We start from the raw sequence: 18925 nt of genomic DNA, 5'->3' as shown, positions 1-18925 counted from the left end.
AGGGGCGGAAGGCCCAAAGAGCGAGAAAGAAAGTGCAAAAGCGCAAAGTGCCCGAAAGAGCAGCAATGTCACAAAAGAGCACGGAATGTCACAAAAGAGCAAAGAATTGCAGAAAGCGGCACAATAGAGCAACGTCTAGCACAACAGAGTACAAAGGATGACAGAAGAGCAAAGAATAGCTAAAAGTAGCACAAAAGAGAAAAGATTCGCAGACAGTAGCACAAAACACCACAAAAGGACACAAAAGAGCACAAAAGTGAAAGGGACAAAGTCGACAGGTCACAGGGGAGAAAACAGAAAGTAGAGGAACAGAGAAAAAACAATGGTAAAAAAAGCAGAGAACAGAGGAACAGCGAGAGTTGAAGGAGCGAGGCAGGAGCCTTGAGGCGATGGAGCTGGGTCTGAAAGGGCTTTAACTGGTCGGAGGATGGGTCCAGGAAGGGTGGCACTGGATATCGGCATTAGAACTAGGCATGGCTAAAAGTGATTGCCAAATCCAATAGCGCTCATAGATGAGCCCTATTTACTTTGCCAATGCTTATTTAATTTTCAAATCTTAGCACCTTGAAAATCTTTCAAAGTTTAAAAAAATCACAGAGCTGCAAATGGGAAAACTTTACAACTTCGCCAACCCTAGAGATTAAAAGAGAAGTAAAAAATGTTGGAAGCATAGAGAAAGACCTTCCTGGTGAGAGTGCTTAGCAGAGACTTCATTTTGAAGACTAACTTTGTAAAAATGCTCTAGCAGAGCTGCAAGTTTAGCACAAACAGTCATAAATTGGATTTGAAAAGTAAAGGTTGTTGTTTAACAAGTGTGACTCAACTGCATTTTTTACTTTTACAGATAGAGTTTTTGTACAGCATTATCAACTGAAAGCGTTCCAAGTCATTACCCTTTAAAACGATATTCATGATAAATTAAAATAAAAGTAAGTGAACAAAACACATAGTGAACTCCGGAACCGGCAATTTGACATTTTCCGCTCTCTTGGATTGCCAGCTTTGCTTGGCCTAACAAATAATTTACTAAAGCAATGTTTCGTCTTTCTGCCATGCATATTTAATTCCTAATTTAAACCAACTGTGCGAAAACTGAAGTCACGGTAAATTACAAATGTCTATCAGCGCAGCAAAGAACACTTTAACCCACTAGAACAGAAGTGTATCTCCATCTAAAGGATTTTTGGTGCAGAGGTGCATTTTGGTCCCTCAGTTCGCACTATTTCGAATCACTTAACATTGAATACAGACTAGTGTATATCCGCATACACTGCTTGTCAATCCTAAGAATTTTTGGGACGGTGGACAAGGAATATTTTGGGGTCCTGTTTTTTGGAACCACATTGAATTTTAGTGCCTAATTTCTGCTATTTCAAGCTTGCCTGATGCTACACAATAGAATTATACTTAGACATTCACACAAAAAACAGCTGCAATATGCCTTGATCTCTGTCCCGTGAGAAAATCATCCTTTGTGCCCTGATTACTCTTATTTTTTTATGACTGATGCTGGTGGTAACTGCTTATGCCCTGGTCCCTGCTAACCAGGCCCAGGGCCAGTGTTCTGATTGAAAAGGTATATAGTAATTAGGTGTAATTACAATTGGCACTGACAACCTACCTGTAAGCACCTGTAAATGGCAGGACATGTAGGGGAAGATGCCCCTCAGCTTTGAAGCACTTATGTGTGCACTGCTGTGTTGCCTGCTGTCATTTTTAAAGTTAATCCTGCTCTGCAAGCTGCAAATTCGATTTTGGATAAAGGTACTTCCAAAGTATTAAACTACCTTATTCTTTACATATAAGCCATACCTATGGTCTTTCCTAGGAGCCCCAAGGGTAGGAAGACATGTAAAAATAAGCAGGGACATTTTAAAATATGTTTTATATGTAAATGTAAATGTAAATGTATAGGCATTTATATAGCGCACTACTTACCCGGAGGGTCCCAAGGCGCTTCGACCGCTGCGAAACCCTTCCTGGCTTCCCTGAGAGATGGTCCCTTAATGGGTATCTCCAGGGTGAGACCAGGCATCCCCGGCGGTCTGGTGGGGCCGTTAGTGAAGATGAGGCAAGCTAATGCCCAGAGTTGCCGAGTGTGATCGCTGATCAGAGTGGGCACCGAGGCGAGAAAATTATCAAGTCCGCTGACCCTGGTCCAGAAACCTGCCGCGCCGGGAATCGAACCCTGGTCCCGGGCCGTCCTCTGCTCGCGGGTCTGCCGCCTCTAACCAGTGAGCCACACATGCCCTAGTAAAGGAAAACGTTCCCATTGTAGCTTTCAGCTCCAGAGGCTAGCATGGGGAAACTGTAATATAGTGTAACTATTGACAGGAAGGAGCTTAAATACAATTTCATGGACTAGAATAACATATTTGATGAGGTAATAAGTGGCCTGCTCAGAGACTGAGGCTATCTGATGGTGGAAGCACTGCAGCTGTAGAGGCCAGACCAGTACCGGGGCTGAGTAAATCTAACTGGGTTTCAAAGAGAGCAAGGCAGTAAGGAATGCCAGTTAGGCCTACCCACTCTTCTCACCACGAAGTTGGTAAGAAACGGAGCCTGCTTGCCACATACCCTCTTGGGACACTGGGCAGAAACATGTTGACCCTCTCCACTACGGTGAGGGGATAATAAATTCCCCACTTCACTGTTCACCTTTTTAATACCATAAAGCCGCCTACCCAATTAAAAATGGTATTTGGCAACTGTAATGTTTCTTTAAATCTCATTCACTTTCCACGTGCCCTCACATAGTTTAGAAGTGCATCCCTGCCGTCAGATGAATGCCCGCCCTCTATCAAATGGAGTTTTTAGAGGGCGAGGACTGCTGATGATGAAGCATGACACCAGGTGGTGTTTGAGGCCAGTTCTTCACTTTTTGTGAGATGTCCACATTCACAATTTAACCCTTGAGCATCTTTGGTCACTTTACTGGGAGCGGCCCCATTTGTGTTGAACATTTTGTGTTGGAGGCTGGCCTGCTCCTAGCGCCCTGTGTCTCTAGTTCCCTCCTCCAGTCAATCCCTGGGGTTAGTGTGGTTTCATCATTCTTTGGAGGTAGCTGTCATGCCTCAGGTTGGCACCCCGTACCCTATTGGTCAGGGGTGTCCCCCTCCCTCTTGTCGCCTCAGAACACTGGATAAATATGGGAGAGCTGCATAGCAACTCAAATATGTAGTCTGAAACTACAAGGAGAAGAAGGACTGGCCTTCTGGAATCCAGGTCTGCACCCCATAGGCTGCAGTCTGAAGGGCTGTTCCTGCTGCACACTTGGAAATACAGCCCTGAGGACTTTACTTTGCTTCAGAAACAATTAAAGAGTGGACTCCCTGAAAGCAACCGGTTAACAGAGCTTTCCTGCACCATCTCCCCCAAGACTTCCCAAGCCTTGAGTGCGTCCAGTGGACTTTCAAAGATTTGGCCAGGTGCATTGTGGGAACTGTAGTACCAACTAACTTCTGAGAAACAACTCAGAGACTCTGAAACCTTGGATTTGTGTTGTGGACACTTCGAACTCTCAAGAGGAACTTCTTGAAGAAGTCCCTGACATTTGGAGAAGTTTGGAGCAACTTTTGAAAAAAGCTCCATTAGGTGATAGACCTGATGATGAGAGTCAAGCCGACTATCTTGCACCGTGACCCGGCCTGGATTTCAGGTTTGTCCTGCTGAAAGCTCAGGAACTCAATACTTCCAGGAGTTGACCGGTGCCCCCTGCTGAACCAAGCCAACAAACCCGCTGCGAATCCGGCCTGCTGGAGAGGCAAAATTGACGTAGATAGAAAATCCTCCCGAAAAGTTTCTAAGTGCGAAGGTTACATTTTGACGGAGGCCTCCCGCTTAGTATATCCAAACAGGGCTCCATCGTAGTCAGCCTCAAACTTTTACTTTGTCCCGGCCAAGCACGAACAGATGTCCCAAAGTGGCGCTATATGTTTTATAGCACTAGAAAGAGTTTATTTGTTACTAATGTATATCTCTGATCCCCTTTATTGGATTTTTGTCCTGTTGGTGTCCAATTAATAATAAAAATATTTCTGATTTTTATACATTGGTTGTGGATTTTTATTGTGTGTGGTGTCTTACATACTTAATGTATTGGTGTTTTTAGAAGCTTCACACAGCTTTTTCCTAAATTAAGCCTGCCTACTTATTGCCAGCTACCAAGGGTTGAGCGAGGGAAAAATATATTGAGACTTTGTCTGGACCTAATATTGCATTGCTGGCCTTGTTGCTAGTAGTAGGTGCATTCTTAACTCTACTAATAATCCACCTCCAACAGTCCTAAACATCCTTAAAATGGCACCAACTAGGGAGAGGCTTGTAAGGGACAGTCCAAGGTAAAGGTTGTTAAAGAGAGGTGATAAAGGTGAAATAAGGAGAGAAAAAGATTGTCAAGGGGCCCACTTGGAAGGTGGGGGCCCTCGGCCATTGCCCACTTTGCTCATGTCTCTGCATACGCTCGAAATGCAGATATTTCTCAGTTTTGTTTACAAGCGAATTGTGGAAAAATGCAGACTGTATTTCAGCTCTTCCAGGAAAATTTTATGTTAACCATCCGATCCATTACATAACCAAACAGGTCCTCCTTACGTATGGAATCCCACTCTGCCCAATCACGACTGGCCTGGTGTTTTCACAACCGATTTTCTGGACCCAATACTACAGTCAGGAAAGAAACAGTTGGTAAAATGTCTTTAGGCGTTAATTGGAAGAGCTGGCAAGCCTTGTCCCCCGGCCCAGCCTGACCACCTTTTCTAGCAAATGGGGAAAGTGCAATGTTTCTCCCTGTAAGGATACTTCTAAATTCTGCCCTCACCTACCTTACCCATTTCCTCTCTTTATCCATGTCCCAAACAGAAGCCACTTCTCCTGTTTCATGCTCAAACTATGGGCCGGATTCTGTTGCGGTTAGGAAAGCATTCCTACCTAGGGCCTAATTCTGATGCGGTTAGGAAGGCCTCCTAATGGCATTTGCTCCTTCCAAATCGGATCGGGAACATGTCTTACCGACTGATGGCCCAATTGTGATGCGGTTAGGAACATATGCTTCTATTGAAGTCAATGGAAGTCCAACCAAATTGGATCGGTAGGATCCGGAAGCATCGTACTCCGTCAGTTGGACTCTCTCTATCTGAGTGGGTCGGAAGCCATTTCCAAACCAATTCAGTCGGGTAGTTTTCCAACCCGCATCAGAATCAGGCCCCAAGTGTTAAATGGCTGTATTAAACCCACGGAATTGGGTTTTCCAATTTTACACCTCGTTTAGGCTTTGGGCAGCAAATCTAGCCCACTTGCTACGCATTACTCACATGCTGAACTACAGGAATGGGATGGTCTCAACAGTATAATGCAAACCAGCATTCAGAGTATTGACATCGTATAGGCAGGTTCCCAGGTTGCTAATTTCCTTCAAGGCCTAGGCATTTGGCAGTAAAAGTGTTTTCGGGGTATGCTGACCCTAAAGGCTTGTTTCTCTAACAGTAGACCTATCTCTCATGTTCCAGAGATTTTACTGTATCAAGCCTGGGGAAAACTAAAACAATCATTCAGGTTACTAATCTGGAAAATATATAGCTGTCTGAGACCAAGTAGTTTTACTTGACTGCCTCAGTTCAGGGTTATGCAGCCCCATTCTGCCTGTGAAAAGTTTTCAACAAAAACCCCTTAAAGCTCTAATAAGAGCAAAACTATGCAATGCCAAATATATTTCGAGTAGATGTTTATCAGGGGCCTATGCATTTAACAAATAGCATTAGGGTGTATGTTGATCACTACCATATAATCTAGATGAACAGATTGGGTACGTTACCTATGCTTACTGATGACACACTGGGTCCCTTCAATAAGAGATCTAAGAACGCTCTACTGTTCAGCTTTAGTCAGATAGTCTAATCAGCGGTGCTGGAACAATTGTCAGAGGGAGGGTGCTGCTATTAGTCTCACATCACCAAAGTCATATGGATTGTGAAAAATCTGAGCGCTTCATGAAAGGGAGAGGATGTAGCCTCACGGAGAAAGCGGTCGACGTTGAAGCTGGGGAACTGGGATCGAGTCTCAGCAAGGACGCTCAACATCCTGTGATTCTTGGCAAATCACTTAATCTCCTCGTGCTTAACAAAATATGAATGTGTCCTCATGTAACAAAAGCGGTGCTATGTAAGGTGTTCTGATATCTTCGGGTCTAGTTCTCGCTATATAAAACTCACCCACCACCCCCCAAAAAAATAGAACTTGTACAGCTAATTATCCACTCCCCTTGAGTAGAAAAGGGGTGAAGTTGTTCTGCATAGCCAGTGGGGCATTTTGAAATCACTGTTTAAAATATATCACTAAAGCACGGTGAGGTTAGTACACTGTCATTTACAAACAGCACATTTTTCATTGAAATGTCACAAACTCTGCACCAACATGCAGTTTTACTGATAAAAAATATTTAGATCACAAATGAAAGTAAGTGGGAATCGAGTTCAACAAATATTTATGGTTTGCACATCAACAAGTAAAGAGTCTTGAATTATTTTGATGGTATTAAAATCTTTATTTCTATCACACTTCAGCATTAGAAAAAACGTGCTTCATTAGTGCCATCCTAACAACTGATGTATTTTGGAATATCTGTATCATTAATTTTCAGGTGTTTAAATTTTGTTGCGTGTTAGAAAAACTGACAGCTTGTAGTCCTTCTTTCTAACTCCCTGCACACAATATGCTCACCTTACAAACTCCTCTAACTGTGTAGGCAGAGATGGAAAAGTAAGCACCAGTCTCCAAGTTAAAAGGAACAAGCAGCAATTTGCCAGAAGACTAGCTGTGTGACAAAGAGGCCTATCATTTGGCCTCTGTCTTTGAAAAAAAAAAGACATCTTTATTGCTCATTTACTTCCTAAACTCCAGCATGGTTATTTGGGAGTGCTGCAGCACCAAACCTCTTCCCTCCTCCACCCACCCCTACTTACACCACCTAGGACTCTAATGTAATGTAATGTAATTTAATTCTTATAGAGCGCAGCTTTCACTCCAAGGAGCATCTTGGTGCTGGCTCTGCGATAACTCAAAAGGGCATTTAGCAATCTACCCAGTACACTTAAATAAAAGAAATGGTAAGGGGAGATCCTACAGCTAATGTAAGCAGAGAGAGGACCCTGCAACCCATACCTTCACAAGCTATCCTCCTCCCCTTTCAAGTGGTTCCTTGCCTCTACTTCACCAGGCAGTTCTTGCTCCCCCCTTCTTCTACAGTCCCTTACTCCCCTATTTCCCAGCAGTCCTTGATCTCCTCTACTTACCTCTTTCCCCGCTGTTTTAGATCCCTTCCCCACTTTACAAATCCTAATCCCCCCTCTCCCAAGCAGTTCTAATGACTCTAATGACTTTAAATTATATCCAATGTCATCCCCAGCGCATCCCTGCAGGTCTCCAGCCTCTCCCAGGTCTCCATCTGTCTTCGCCCTGCCCTATCTTGCTCTCTCTCTTCCTTGGTACTAAATACTTTCCCTTTGCTTTCACCTCTTTTGCAGTTAGAACCAATTGATTTTCTCTCTTTTGTCCTTTCCTGTACATTCTGAATGCCTCACTTTTAATTATACTCTTAGTACACGTTGGGGCATATGTACAAGGAAGTGGCGGAGTGAGGCATTAGCTTAGAGCCTCACTTCGCCACTTCTGAAATGCAAGGCTGCACCACATTTACAAGGATATGGTGAAGCCTTGCGTTTCCTCCTGCGCTGGCACTACACTTAGCAGTGAAAGGATGTCTGCGTGCAGGGGAGGATTGTTTATGTGTAGGAAGGTGTCCCTTCCTGCATATAAACAATCCTAAAATGCAATTTTATCAATTTAATGTGTGCTGTTTCATGCAGCAAGCATGAAAGTCATAAAATGGCATTTTATTTACAGATTGTTTATTAACAGGAAGAGGGACCTTCCAGTACATCAACAATCCATGGCATTTTGCTTTTTCCATGTATGCTGCACAAGGCAGCACACATGGCGTAAGCAGAAACGAGGAGAATTTTTCCTTGTTTTGCCAAGTTAAGACCAGGTTTTCCCTGGTCTTAATTTTGGTGCTGCCTCCTGTGTACACTGCCCTTGTACATAGGGGGCAGAGTCAAAATCAATGGGTGTTGCAGTGGAACACCCACCACAACACCCACTGCCCTCCTCTTTTACACTAAGCATTGTGTGAAAGGGGGCCTATTTTACAAGGCACCGTTAAGCCACCTTAAGTAGCTTAACGTTGCTTGTAAATAAGGCTAAGTCCCTATCGCCACGATAACGTTGTTAAAAGTGACATTGTGGTGTCGATAGGGACTTGCACATATGCCCCATTTTTGTTTTACATAGTCGTCCTTTCTCCTCTATCTTCACTTGTTCTTTTACTTGCCTTTTCCCAGTACCCCTTCATCTCCAGATGAGTAAATGCTGCTCTTGCTTGCCACCCATTTTCCTTCATTGCCTTCAAGCTCCCCCTTGTCATATGCACTTTATTTCCTCACCAGCTCCTTCCCCCTAGCCCGTATAATATTGTACATTTTACTGACAGAAACCATTTTCAGGCATATCCATACTATTACTACTCTTGTTCGTTGTGCCCTGACTTGCTGGAGGGTTATGATTCAATAAATGGTTCCAACGTTATCATCTGGTAGGAAAAAAGTTTTCTATCTACAGTACTCAAATATATGTGTCCAGAAGCAGAAGCGACAAGGTCAGTCAGATCCAGAAGGCAAGTAAGCATGTAGTAAAATTATATGCACTGGAGACTTAGACTGTGGCGGCTGGTGACATTTGAAAGTGGTGCGGCGCAAAAGTTGCGGTGCGTGCACGGAGGGACACGAACCTACCGAGTGAGTCCGATCGGCAAAAGAGGGGTTCTGGTTGGTGCACTGGAGAATAGTGACGTGTACATATATTTAGTAGTACAAGGTTACAGTCTGCAACAGTAAGCACAGTGAACATGTAAGTCATTATTTTAAACTTGCATTACACACAGTATTAAATGGACTGCTACAGAATGCACAAAAAGTTTTAAGATGAAAACTGTCAGCTAAATATAGATTTTTTTGCAGGGAGTGCGTAGAGCAGTTTTTAGGTCTCGCCTACGCAGCGCGCATTTGCTGCATAGGAGATCTTTAGCCGTCGCTCTGCTGTTTTTAGAAGCACATACTTGTGCTTGTGGCAGCATCCAGCTTATCAGAGCGAGCAGGAGCGCGCCACAAGCACAAGTATGTGTTTTCTAAAAGAGCAGTCTGCGCGTGCTCCAGTCCTGGGCTCATTTGCTTCCCCCTTCAGCTTTACATTATAAGCTCTCTCACCACCCTCCGGGCACAAACAGAGCGTTTCCCTTTCTCAGACGCCAATGTTCCGGCTGGAGACCGAACGATGCCTCTGCCAGTGCCATGTGTGCTTGTTTTATCTTCTCTTTAGCCTATTAGATGTATTTATATGATCCCCTGCTCCCGAGCCTTTGTGCCTCGAACATGTGTATGTATTCCTTTTAAAACTCTAATTTTGAACTCCTGACTGTGCCCCAAACCCCCTCTCAATCGTGCGTTCTCTCCCCCTCTTTTTCCTGTCCCCCTCTTTCTACCCGCATTCTCTTTCCTCTAGCCTCTGCTCTCTCCTTTTCTTATTCTCATTCCTTCTCTTATTCTTTCTCCCCTTTCGCTCTCCATCCTTCTCTCTTTATTCTCAGCTCCCCTCTCTATCTCTCACTGTCTCTCTCTATGCCTGTATTGCCCAGAACTCTATTCCGAATGCCTCTAATAGTGCTCCACAGCCACGCAGCAGAGAAGGAGCTAAATAAAGAAAAGTCGTACAAATCTCAGCCGTGCTTTGAAAACTCTGTTTTCATTGTGCCTATCTCCAGAAAGAATCACACCTGCAGACTTGAAACGTTTTGTAGACTGACTGCCAGCCAAACGGCCTGGTATACCTCTGCTCTTGGTGAAGGCCAAAAGGGTCGCATTTCTGCATGTACCAAGGGAGTGGGCTTTCCTGTATTTTTCTCCCATGTCCACTCATGAGCTCCTAAAAGGACACCACAAGCATCGTGTTCATGGCAGATGCGGTGACCCAGACATGCCGCCCACTGCGACCTGGAAGGAGTCCGTATCCAGGGACACGGTACCAAGGCATGCGCCCCACGGCTCAGACCACCATTCCTGCACATCTCTCGCCCACTTCAGTGCGGCCAGTCCACCTCCTCGTAGGCCCCTACTCCCCAGCTCCTTTTGGTTCTCTCTCCTGCTGTTTTCCATATGCCCACTGACCCAATTTCCATATTAAAGGATTCATTTGAGGAGGTGATGCTGGCCCTGCGAGCCATTTGATTCCCAAGGCAGACCCGGAGTCATTGCATTGGGGCGCCATGAATATGCTAAAACAAGCATTTGCAATGCAATAGGTCTCGCATTTACGAGAGTTTAAGCTATTAGCATTGCAAATGACGATGCCTTTTATTTGTTTTACGAACCAAAACATAAATAAAAGACATTGTCATTTACAATGCCAAAAGCTCAAACTTACGTAAATGCGAGACCTATTGCATTGCAAATGCATGTTTTTTAAAGGCAGGGGCATATCCTTTAGGCCAAAGGGGCGTTGCCCCTCCTCCCCCTATTAGTGACACACGGAACGCAATGGCATACATTTGAAATGCTATTGATTTACCCCAGCGTTGTGTTGCTTACAAGTCAGATATTAGGGAAGGGCGTGGCCAGTCCTGTTGATTGACAGACTGCAGGTATTAAGCCAAGTTCACATGTCAGGTTGGACAGTTCTCTTTCTCTGACCAGCCCAACATGCTTCATGAACAAATGCTGCAAGGGAGCATGGGGAATGCAGCACTGCTCCCCAGACTTCAGTGGAGCACTGGTTTCACCTGCTCACACCAATCCTTGCATTGCTCTCAGGCCCTTTACAACTAAAAACAGCCTTAAAGCAATGCACAGATTGGTTCTGTTTACAGCAGTTTAGGCTTGGCTGTTATCCACTGACCCGTGCTCAGAAGTAAGTGCGGGGTGGGAGTACTACATGGCCAATCATCGTATGGCTTTATATTCAAGCTTGACAGTAATTGGCCATTTTTTTGTTACTTGCAGAGTCACAGACACAGCGTGAATGGAAGAATAGATTGAAGATGGCAGAGGGCTTTTTCTCGTCCTCTCCTATCAGGGTGCCTGATTCCAGGCCCTTGAGAGTGGTGCTGCATATCAGTGTAGAAATGTTTTGATGAGAATTTGTCACCAGATGGGTATCTTATTGGAGCATAATTCTCTTTTGATTGGAAAGCACCGAGTTTGCAGATGGAAGAGAAACCCATTTGTGAAATGTTTCCTTGATTGTATCGGGAATCTTGGCACACTAACATTTTATTTTTACTTCCACTTTTATACCTTCATGTCTGACCCGTTCTCCGAGATTTGTCAGACCTGTTTGCGCGCAGTTTTTTGCAGTAGGGTATTTAACGTGTCAATACTCCATTGTTAAAATCAATTGCCGAGCTTTTTTGGCTACAAGATGTCGCAGCAAAGGAATGTTTTCAAATTAAAGCAGTCTGTCTTGCAATATGTGAATTTGCCATATTTGCACCAGCTCCAATTTGACAGAGAAAATGATTTTTTAAATAAAATCTGAAAATGTTCCACATTATCAGTTTCAGTTTTTAACGTCTTTATTTCGAACTTTTCTTCATAAAAGACAACAGATAAAATATATACAAGAATACATCATAATAAGTACAAGTCTTTAAAAATACAGTTCAGCCAATCATTTCTCGCTAAAAAAAAAAAAATCAATTAAATAACATCAAAGACGTTTTTGGAAATCGATAAGAATTTACAATTCATTCATTATACAGCTACAGTGTGTATGATCCTACGTTTTTCTCATTAGTCACCTAGCTGGTGTCTGGCTCTGATGGTCCAGGCCCATCCGAGGAATTTTGCTATACCTATAGACAACCACTCTGCTGTGTTAAATCTTAATATTAGCAAAGCTTCTTCACACACCCGTGTATTAATCCTTCTGCAGATGGGTTTAAGCCATTTCCGACGTGGTGCGCAGTAAGCTGGACAAGCAAAAAGACAGTGGCCCATAGTTTCCTTTTGCTCACTACACCAGGAACAGTGCAGAGACGATTGATTATGCCATTTATTTGTAAACTCCCTTATTGGTAACGTGCCAACTCTAAATTGGTGGTAGAGTTTCCGGTCTGCACTTTTGGTAATGTTGTCCCAGTAAGTCTCAGTTTGGGGAACCACTTTGTGGAGCAGAAAAAGACCTGTCAAGTTGGAAGTCTGTGAAAGCAAAACCAGATCTTCTTTAACAGTAGCCCAAAACAATAATTTGAATTCCTTTTTTGACGGGAATACCTGGTTTCCCGGATCTGACCACTGCATATGAAGACCCATTCTAAAGAGTGTAGTCTTCACGCTTTTAAACCAAGGTAGATTACCTGACCCTAATATTGATCTCACACCCAGAATCTCGTTAGCAAACATAGATAGTTCCGGAGTGGACCAGATACGTCTCCACAAGGCTACCATCCTATATTGTGCCTGGTTTTTGATAGAATGACAGCCCATGTCTAACATAAGACGGAGTGAAGGTGTTGATGGTGGAAGACCTATCAGGCTACGGAAAAACTTGTTCTGGATTTTATCTAGGGGAGCAAGGTTTACACTACCCCATAAATCCGAGCCATAGAAGATGGCTGGGCTAATTTTTGCATTATAGATCTGTAGCGCTGGCAGAACTCTTTTAGTTTGGGAGCAGCGCTGTTCTTTAACAAGGCATCCCGATAGGCGGGCAAAATTTAGACAAAGTGCCTCAATCTGCTCCTTCCAGCGCAACCTGTAACCACCACTAGGTAGGTCATCACCCCTACTTGCTCCAGAGTGGTACCATTCATAGATACTTGACCCATGTGTGCAGGGGGGTCTTCAGTCTGTGGGGCGCGACCCCCAGGGGGGTCGTGGAGTCCTGGGAAGGGGTCGCAGATTGTCAGTTTGCCTTAGATGGCGTGGGGCTGATTGAGGGTGCTCACGGCGGAGGCCTAATTCACACCGAGGGGTGAAAAACAACAAAGCCTCATTAACAAGTAAAAGGTGTTTTAAAGACGTGTGAAGTACTGGGGAGCGGCTTTGTGTGTGTCCCTGAAGGTGTTTAAGCCCGGCATATATACACGAGGAAGGGATGGGGGGCATGGGAGGGTGGCTGGGGGAGCCCTTTGAGTTCAATGGACATTGCACGCCTGGAGCTGTGGGTCCTGCCTGTAAAGCACAAAGCACGAACCCTCATACCTGGCGCCTGTGCAGGAGAAATGTGCCTTAGAGTCTGTTCTTCAGGTGAGATGTTGTTACAGCCTGTCCACCGCCAGCAGGGAGGCACAGAGATGCCCTCCCATGAGAGAGGAAGAAGATGCAGAGAGAGATACTGACCCCCCCTCCGCCCCCCCCCCCTTGAGAGAGGCACAGAAAAGGTGGGTGGATGAATGGATGAAAGGGTGGATGGATGTATGGATGCATAAAAGGTTGCATGGATCATGATGGATGGATGTGTGAAAAGGTGGGTGGATGAATGATGGGTGAATGGATGGATGAAAGTGTGGATAGATGAAGGATGTATGTATGGATGGAAGGCAGGATGAAATGGTAGATGGTTGAAGGATGGATGTGTGGATGGATAAAAGGTTGCATGGATCATGATGGATGGATGGATGGACGGACGTGTGAAAAGGTGGGTGGATGCATGGTGGATGGATGGATGGATGAAAGGGTGGGTGGATGAAGGATGGATGTATGGATGGAAGGATGAAAGGGTGGATGGAGAAAGGATGGATGTATGGATGGAAGGGTGAAAGGGTGGATGGATGGAGGATGGATGTATGGATGAAAGGGTGCATGGATGAAGGATGGATGTATGGATGGAAGGATGAAAGGATGGATGGATGGAAGGATAAAAGGGTGGATGAATGAAGGATGGATGGATGGATGGATGTGTGAAAGTGTGGGTGGATGAATGATGGATGAATGTGATGAGGTCTAACAGGCGCATTTATGGTTGTCGATAGTTGCTTTTGATGAGGAGTACCAGTTTCGAGAAACTTTTGTTGCAAGGGGGTCCTTAAGCCTAAAAAGGTTTTACAACGGGGTCTCGGCATCAAAAAGTTTGAAGACCTCTGCCTTAGTGGTTTGTTCTTGGTCAGTACCATAAATTTGGTTTTTGATACATTAATTTCAAGGTCGTTTATATTACAAAACTCCACAAATTTGTTTAATGCAGTCTGGAATCCCCCCCGGGGGTTTTGCCAAGATGAAAGTGTCATCGGCAAATATTAAAAGGGGGAACCCAAAACTGGTGCATCTGTCTGGGTTGTTGAAAGAAACTGCACTACTTGGTTAATAAAGAGTAAAAACAAAGTTGGTGCCAAGACGCACCCTTGTCTTACTCCACGGGCCACTTGGAAGGGCTCTGTCACCTGGCCCTGGCTGCCCCATCTAACTCTGGCAAAGTTTAGCTCATGAAGCCTGATGGTTAAGTCCAGCAAATCAGGTGGCATTCCCATTCTCCTTAGAGCCACCCACATCTTCTCTCTGGGGACCAAGTCGAACGCAGATTTAAGATCCACGAACGCTGCGTATATAGTGCCTTTGCCTAATTGCACTGTCTTCCAATAGATCAGAATAAATCTGAGCACTTGGTCTACAGTGCTTGTACTAGCCCTGAAGCCAGCTTGCAGTGGGGACAGGATGTTTTCTTCGCTCATCCAGATCTGAATTCTACCCAGCAACATTCTAGTAATAACCTTCTGCAGGGCGTCAATGAGGCTTATAGGGCGGTAATTCCCCGCATGGGTCTTATCACCTTTTTTGTATAGAGGGAGGATTTCGGCCCCTTTCCAGGAGTCTGGTACTCTGGCGCCTCTGGCGATAGCATTGGCCAGAGTGGTTATGTAGGGAACCCAGTTATCCATATCATACTTAAAGAGATCCGCAGGGACGCAGTTCATACAGGGTGCTTTGCCAGTTTGGACCAACTTTAGTGCATTCTCTGTCTCGATTTCTTTAAAAACAATGCTCCTATAAGTAGCTTCAGGGGTGGGGGACAGGTTACTCTCTCCTACATTTTGTCTTCCCGTCACCATGCCGCTGAACTGGGCCGAGAAATACTCAACCCAGTCCTCGGCTGAGACGTGGTTAGCTGGGGTTTGCAACTCCCACGACCCTCCCCACTTCACTACCTGCCAAAATTTAAGCTGGTTGGTGGACAGGCTAGCCTCATAAAGTTCCAGCCAGCGTTGGTCATCCCATGCTGTCCTTGCTTGCTTTAATACTTTCTTATATTTCGCCCTTTCTATTTTGATATCCAATGTTACCCTGGTTTTAATAGCAGCTATCAGGGAACAATGTGCCTTGCGGCATGTCTTGTCATACCATTTGGCACCCAAGGATTTCCTACCAGTTTTCAACGAGCTTCCTGGTTTTGTAAAGAAAGATTTAAGTTTAGCAAAAAGAGACTCATGAATTGTGGTAATTTGCTCCAATGACCCCACTACATCCGGTAGTAACTTAACTTTTTTGGTCGCAGCTGATACTTCTAATGATATTTTTTTGATAGTATCAGGGTCTTCCAGGGTCCTACCCCAGCGTACCCTACGACAGTCGTTTGTGAGGACTGCCTCGGCTGTAATATAGTTTGATACATTTTTTCTATGCAAGCCACCTTCAACTTTCAGGTTTATTGATAGGGGGTTATGGTCACTTTCTGGTCTCACAATTATTTCCATGTCCCCTAATAGGGACCAAAACTCCATTTTGATTAGGAAGTAGTCAATGCGGCTAGTACTATAGCCATTATCAAAGGTTGCATTTCCGCCAAGTCGGACATGGACCTCCCGTTTGCTGCCCTTAGATCCCACTCTAAACATAACCCAAGCCACTGCAAAACAGCCTCAGTAACCTTTCTAACTGGTGCTATGGCTAGGCTAGGAATATTCCATAACTGATCTACCTCACCATAACAACCGTCTTCCAGAGTAGGTAGTGGTTCAAACGTACAGTTAAGGTCCCCTGCCACTGTTACACACTTGTCTCTACCAATATTATTCAGTAGGAGATCTAAATCCTCAATAATTGCGGGGCTCTTTCCTCCTGGTTGCCCCCTTGCATATATATTTATTAGATACAAATCCTGGTGGTTTGCTCTGCTGAGTTTTAGCCCTTGTATATCAGCATTTGGGATGGACAACTCATGGGGTCTATAACATAACGATTGTCTTATCCATATTACAAGCCCCCCCGACGGTCGTCCCTTTGGCCCTTTGTGTGCAGGTTTATAAAAATTCAGATAACCAAGTCGGAATACAGCATCAGTTAACCAACTTTCTTGGAATACCACAATATCATATTGTTCTATAAAGATCCCCCATTCTGTCTCTTCCATTTTCCCTTTCAGCCCCGCAATGTTCCAGGATAATATCCTAAGTGTGTTTACAAGAGCTACTGATTCGTTTCTGAGAGATGCAACGTTCCCCCCACTTCTCTCTAGTGATAGGGAGCTACTTTCATGCTCGTCTACCAAGTTTATACCAGTATGGCCATCTCCTGTCGGTTCCCCCAGTAAGACTTCTGCAGTAATACCTGGACTTAGGATGCTACTTTCCACCACCTGTATGTGTAAGGAAGGTGGGGACGTTTCTTCAATGGACAAACTAGGCACCCCATAATTGTATTCCACTATCCCCCTGTTGAGTCAGTCAACTCTGTCCAGCCCACTTAACGGTGCAAATCGGTTCGAGAGGTGGGGCAAAAACATGGGGTAGGAAGCCACTTCGGGAGGATATCTTCCTCTAAATCTATTATTATGATTGGGGTGACTTTGGCGGGGATAATCTCTCACTAAATTAAGATTAGGGTAGAAATAATGCAGGGACATAGTTTGGACATCACCCACCCTTCCAAATCTTGCTTCCCTGCAGATGAAATCCACCACCCATGGCTCCCTGAAACTAATGACAACACAGTCCCCCTCAAGGTCTTTTTTTCTGAATCCCACCCAGTCCACTCTCCTGACATTAAGGATTTCTGTTTTAGACGTTGGTGGAAGGGGTCGGTTCTTGTTTAACCAGAAGTTTACTTTATTGTGTAATCTCTATGTGTTTCCACCTTCCCCTTTCCCAATGGGGCCACTCCAGTTAAAACTATAGTATAGGGCAGTGACTCAGGGGGGAGGTTCACACATTGTTTTCTAGATGGAGCTGCTTTCCTAGCCTGATATTTTGATCTAATGGACGGATAGGTTTGGGTAATCCTCTGGGGGTGGGCTGTGGATTGTTAACTAAATCTACCTTATGTGGTATGGACTTCACAGATGTCTGCTTGTTTTTATCAGTAGCAGGCTTCTGTTGGAGGACTCTCAGGGATGATGTTACAGGTTTGGTTGTTTTCCCCTTATCCCCATTATTCAACGCTGTTGCTGTGGGCACATAAGTTCTGTCCCCGTGGGGGCAGTAGATTGTTGTATCTTTTTTTAAATGCCCACGTTTTCTCTTACTAATGTTTCCATGTGGTCCATTTTATCGTGTAATAACCTAGTCCATTCAAATAGGGGCAAAAGAAGAGATTTAATCAACAGCTCAATTTTATCCAAAAGAATACCTTCTGCATCGTTTTCTGTAGTTTTAGTATTCACTGGGGGGGTTTGTTAGCGGGGATGTAGTGGTATTTGCGGCAAGAGCTGTATTATTGGTTCTCAGGACCTTTTTAGTGCCCCCCTTCTGTGACGAATCTTCCAGTTTCCTTTTACTAGCTTTGTGTGTGGTAATGTTCTCCATAGTTGGAGATCGGGTTTCGAGCTCTGGGCTTAGTACAATAATCGAGGTAGCCGTAGTATCGGTCTCAATGTTGAGTAAATTATGATATAAGGAACTACCTTCCGAGGAGGAATCTAGGGCAGTATCAGTAGCGCCCTGTTCCAACTCTTGGTCAAGGGGTACAGTATCTATGTCTGTTACATTGCTAACAGTACTAACCAATTGCGTTAAGGGAACCGGAGAAACAGCCTCACAAATTTTCCCTAGTGAAGAGCGCTTACACGTGACTAAGTCAAGTGATAAGCGCTTTTCAGCGAGGGCAATTTCCTTTTCCAGAATACAGGTAATACGTTTAAAGAATTGATCGATAGTGCCTGTAAAAACCCCATTTGAAGTAGATACCTGGACCTGTCTTTCCTTACCAGAACGTAAAGGCATTTTGTTGCATGTACTTAACCACCCTTCTGGCAGTCAGAGAGAACAATATTAAAATAAGATCAAACAAGTACTATTTACCCAGGAGGCTTCCCAAACCGGTCAGCAAGGAAGTAAAACAGTAAGAGGGGGGGCCCGACCCGACCTCAATCGGCCTCGGATGGCCGCAGACCGCCCCGCCCTTGTCCCGGGCTTCTCCCGGTCGCTCCCGCGCAGCGGGACTACGTGATTACAATTATAGGGACTGGGTATGTGGGGAGGAGCAGGCAGGGAGAGCGGCCCAGGTGCTGTCAATTCGGGCTGGCGGGCGCTCCTGGGAGTTGTAGTCCCGGACCTGCAGCTCGCTCGCAGCCCTGCTCGCTACACACTCCCACAGACTGTGACCAGAGTTCTCCACGGGCAAAGTCTTCCGATGTTGATGAAAACCCCCCACGAAGCGGGACCCGCGAAGCGGGTTCCGCGAGGAGTAGCAGTGGTGTCAGGGAGAAATCAGAGGCACAGGGTCCCAGCAAATACAAGTAGGCTTCAGCAAAGCGTCCCAATTTGCAACCAGAGGCTGGGGCTTTTGAGCGCATAGGTGGGGAGGAGCAGGCAGGGTGAGCGGCCCAGGTGCTGTCAATTCGGGCTGGGGGCGCTCCTGGGAGTTTTAGTCCCGGACCCGCAGCTCGCTCG

Source organism: Lissotriton vulgaris, chromosome 2_2, assembly GCF_964263255.1.
Source record: "Lissotriton vulgaris chromosome 2_2, aLisVul1.2, whole genome shotgun sequence".
In the NCBI taxonomy this organism is placed as follows: Eukaryota; Metazoa; Chordata; class Amphibia; order Caudata; family Salamandridae; genus Lissotriton; species Lissotriton vulgaris.
This window is presented reverse-complemented; position numbering follows the sequence as displayed.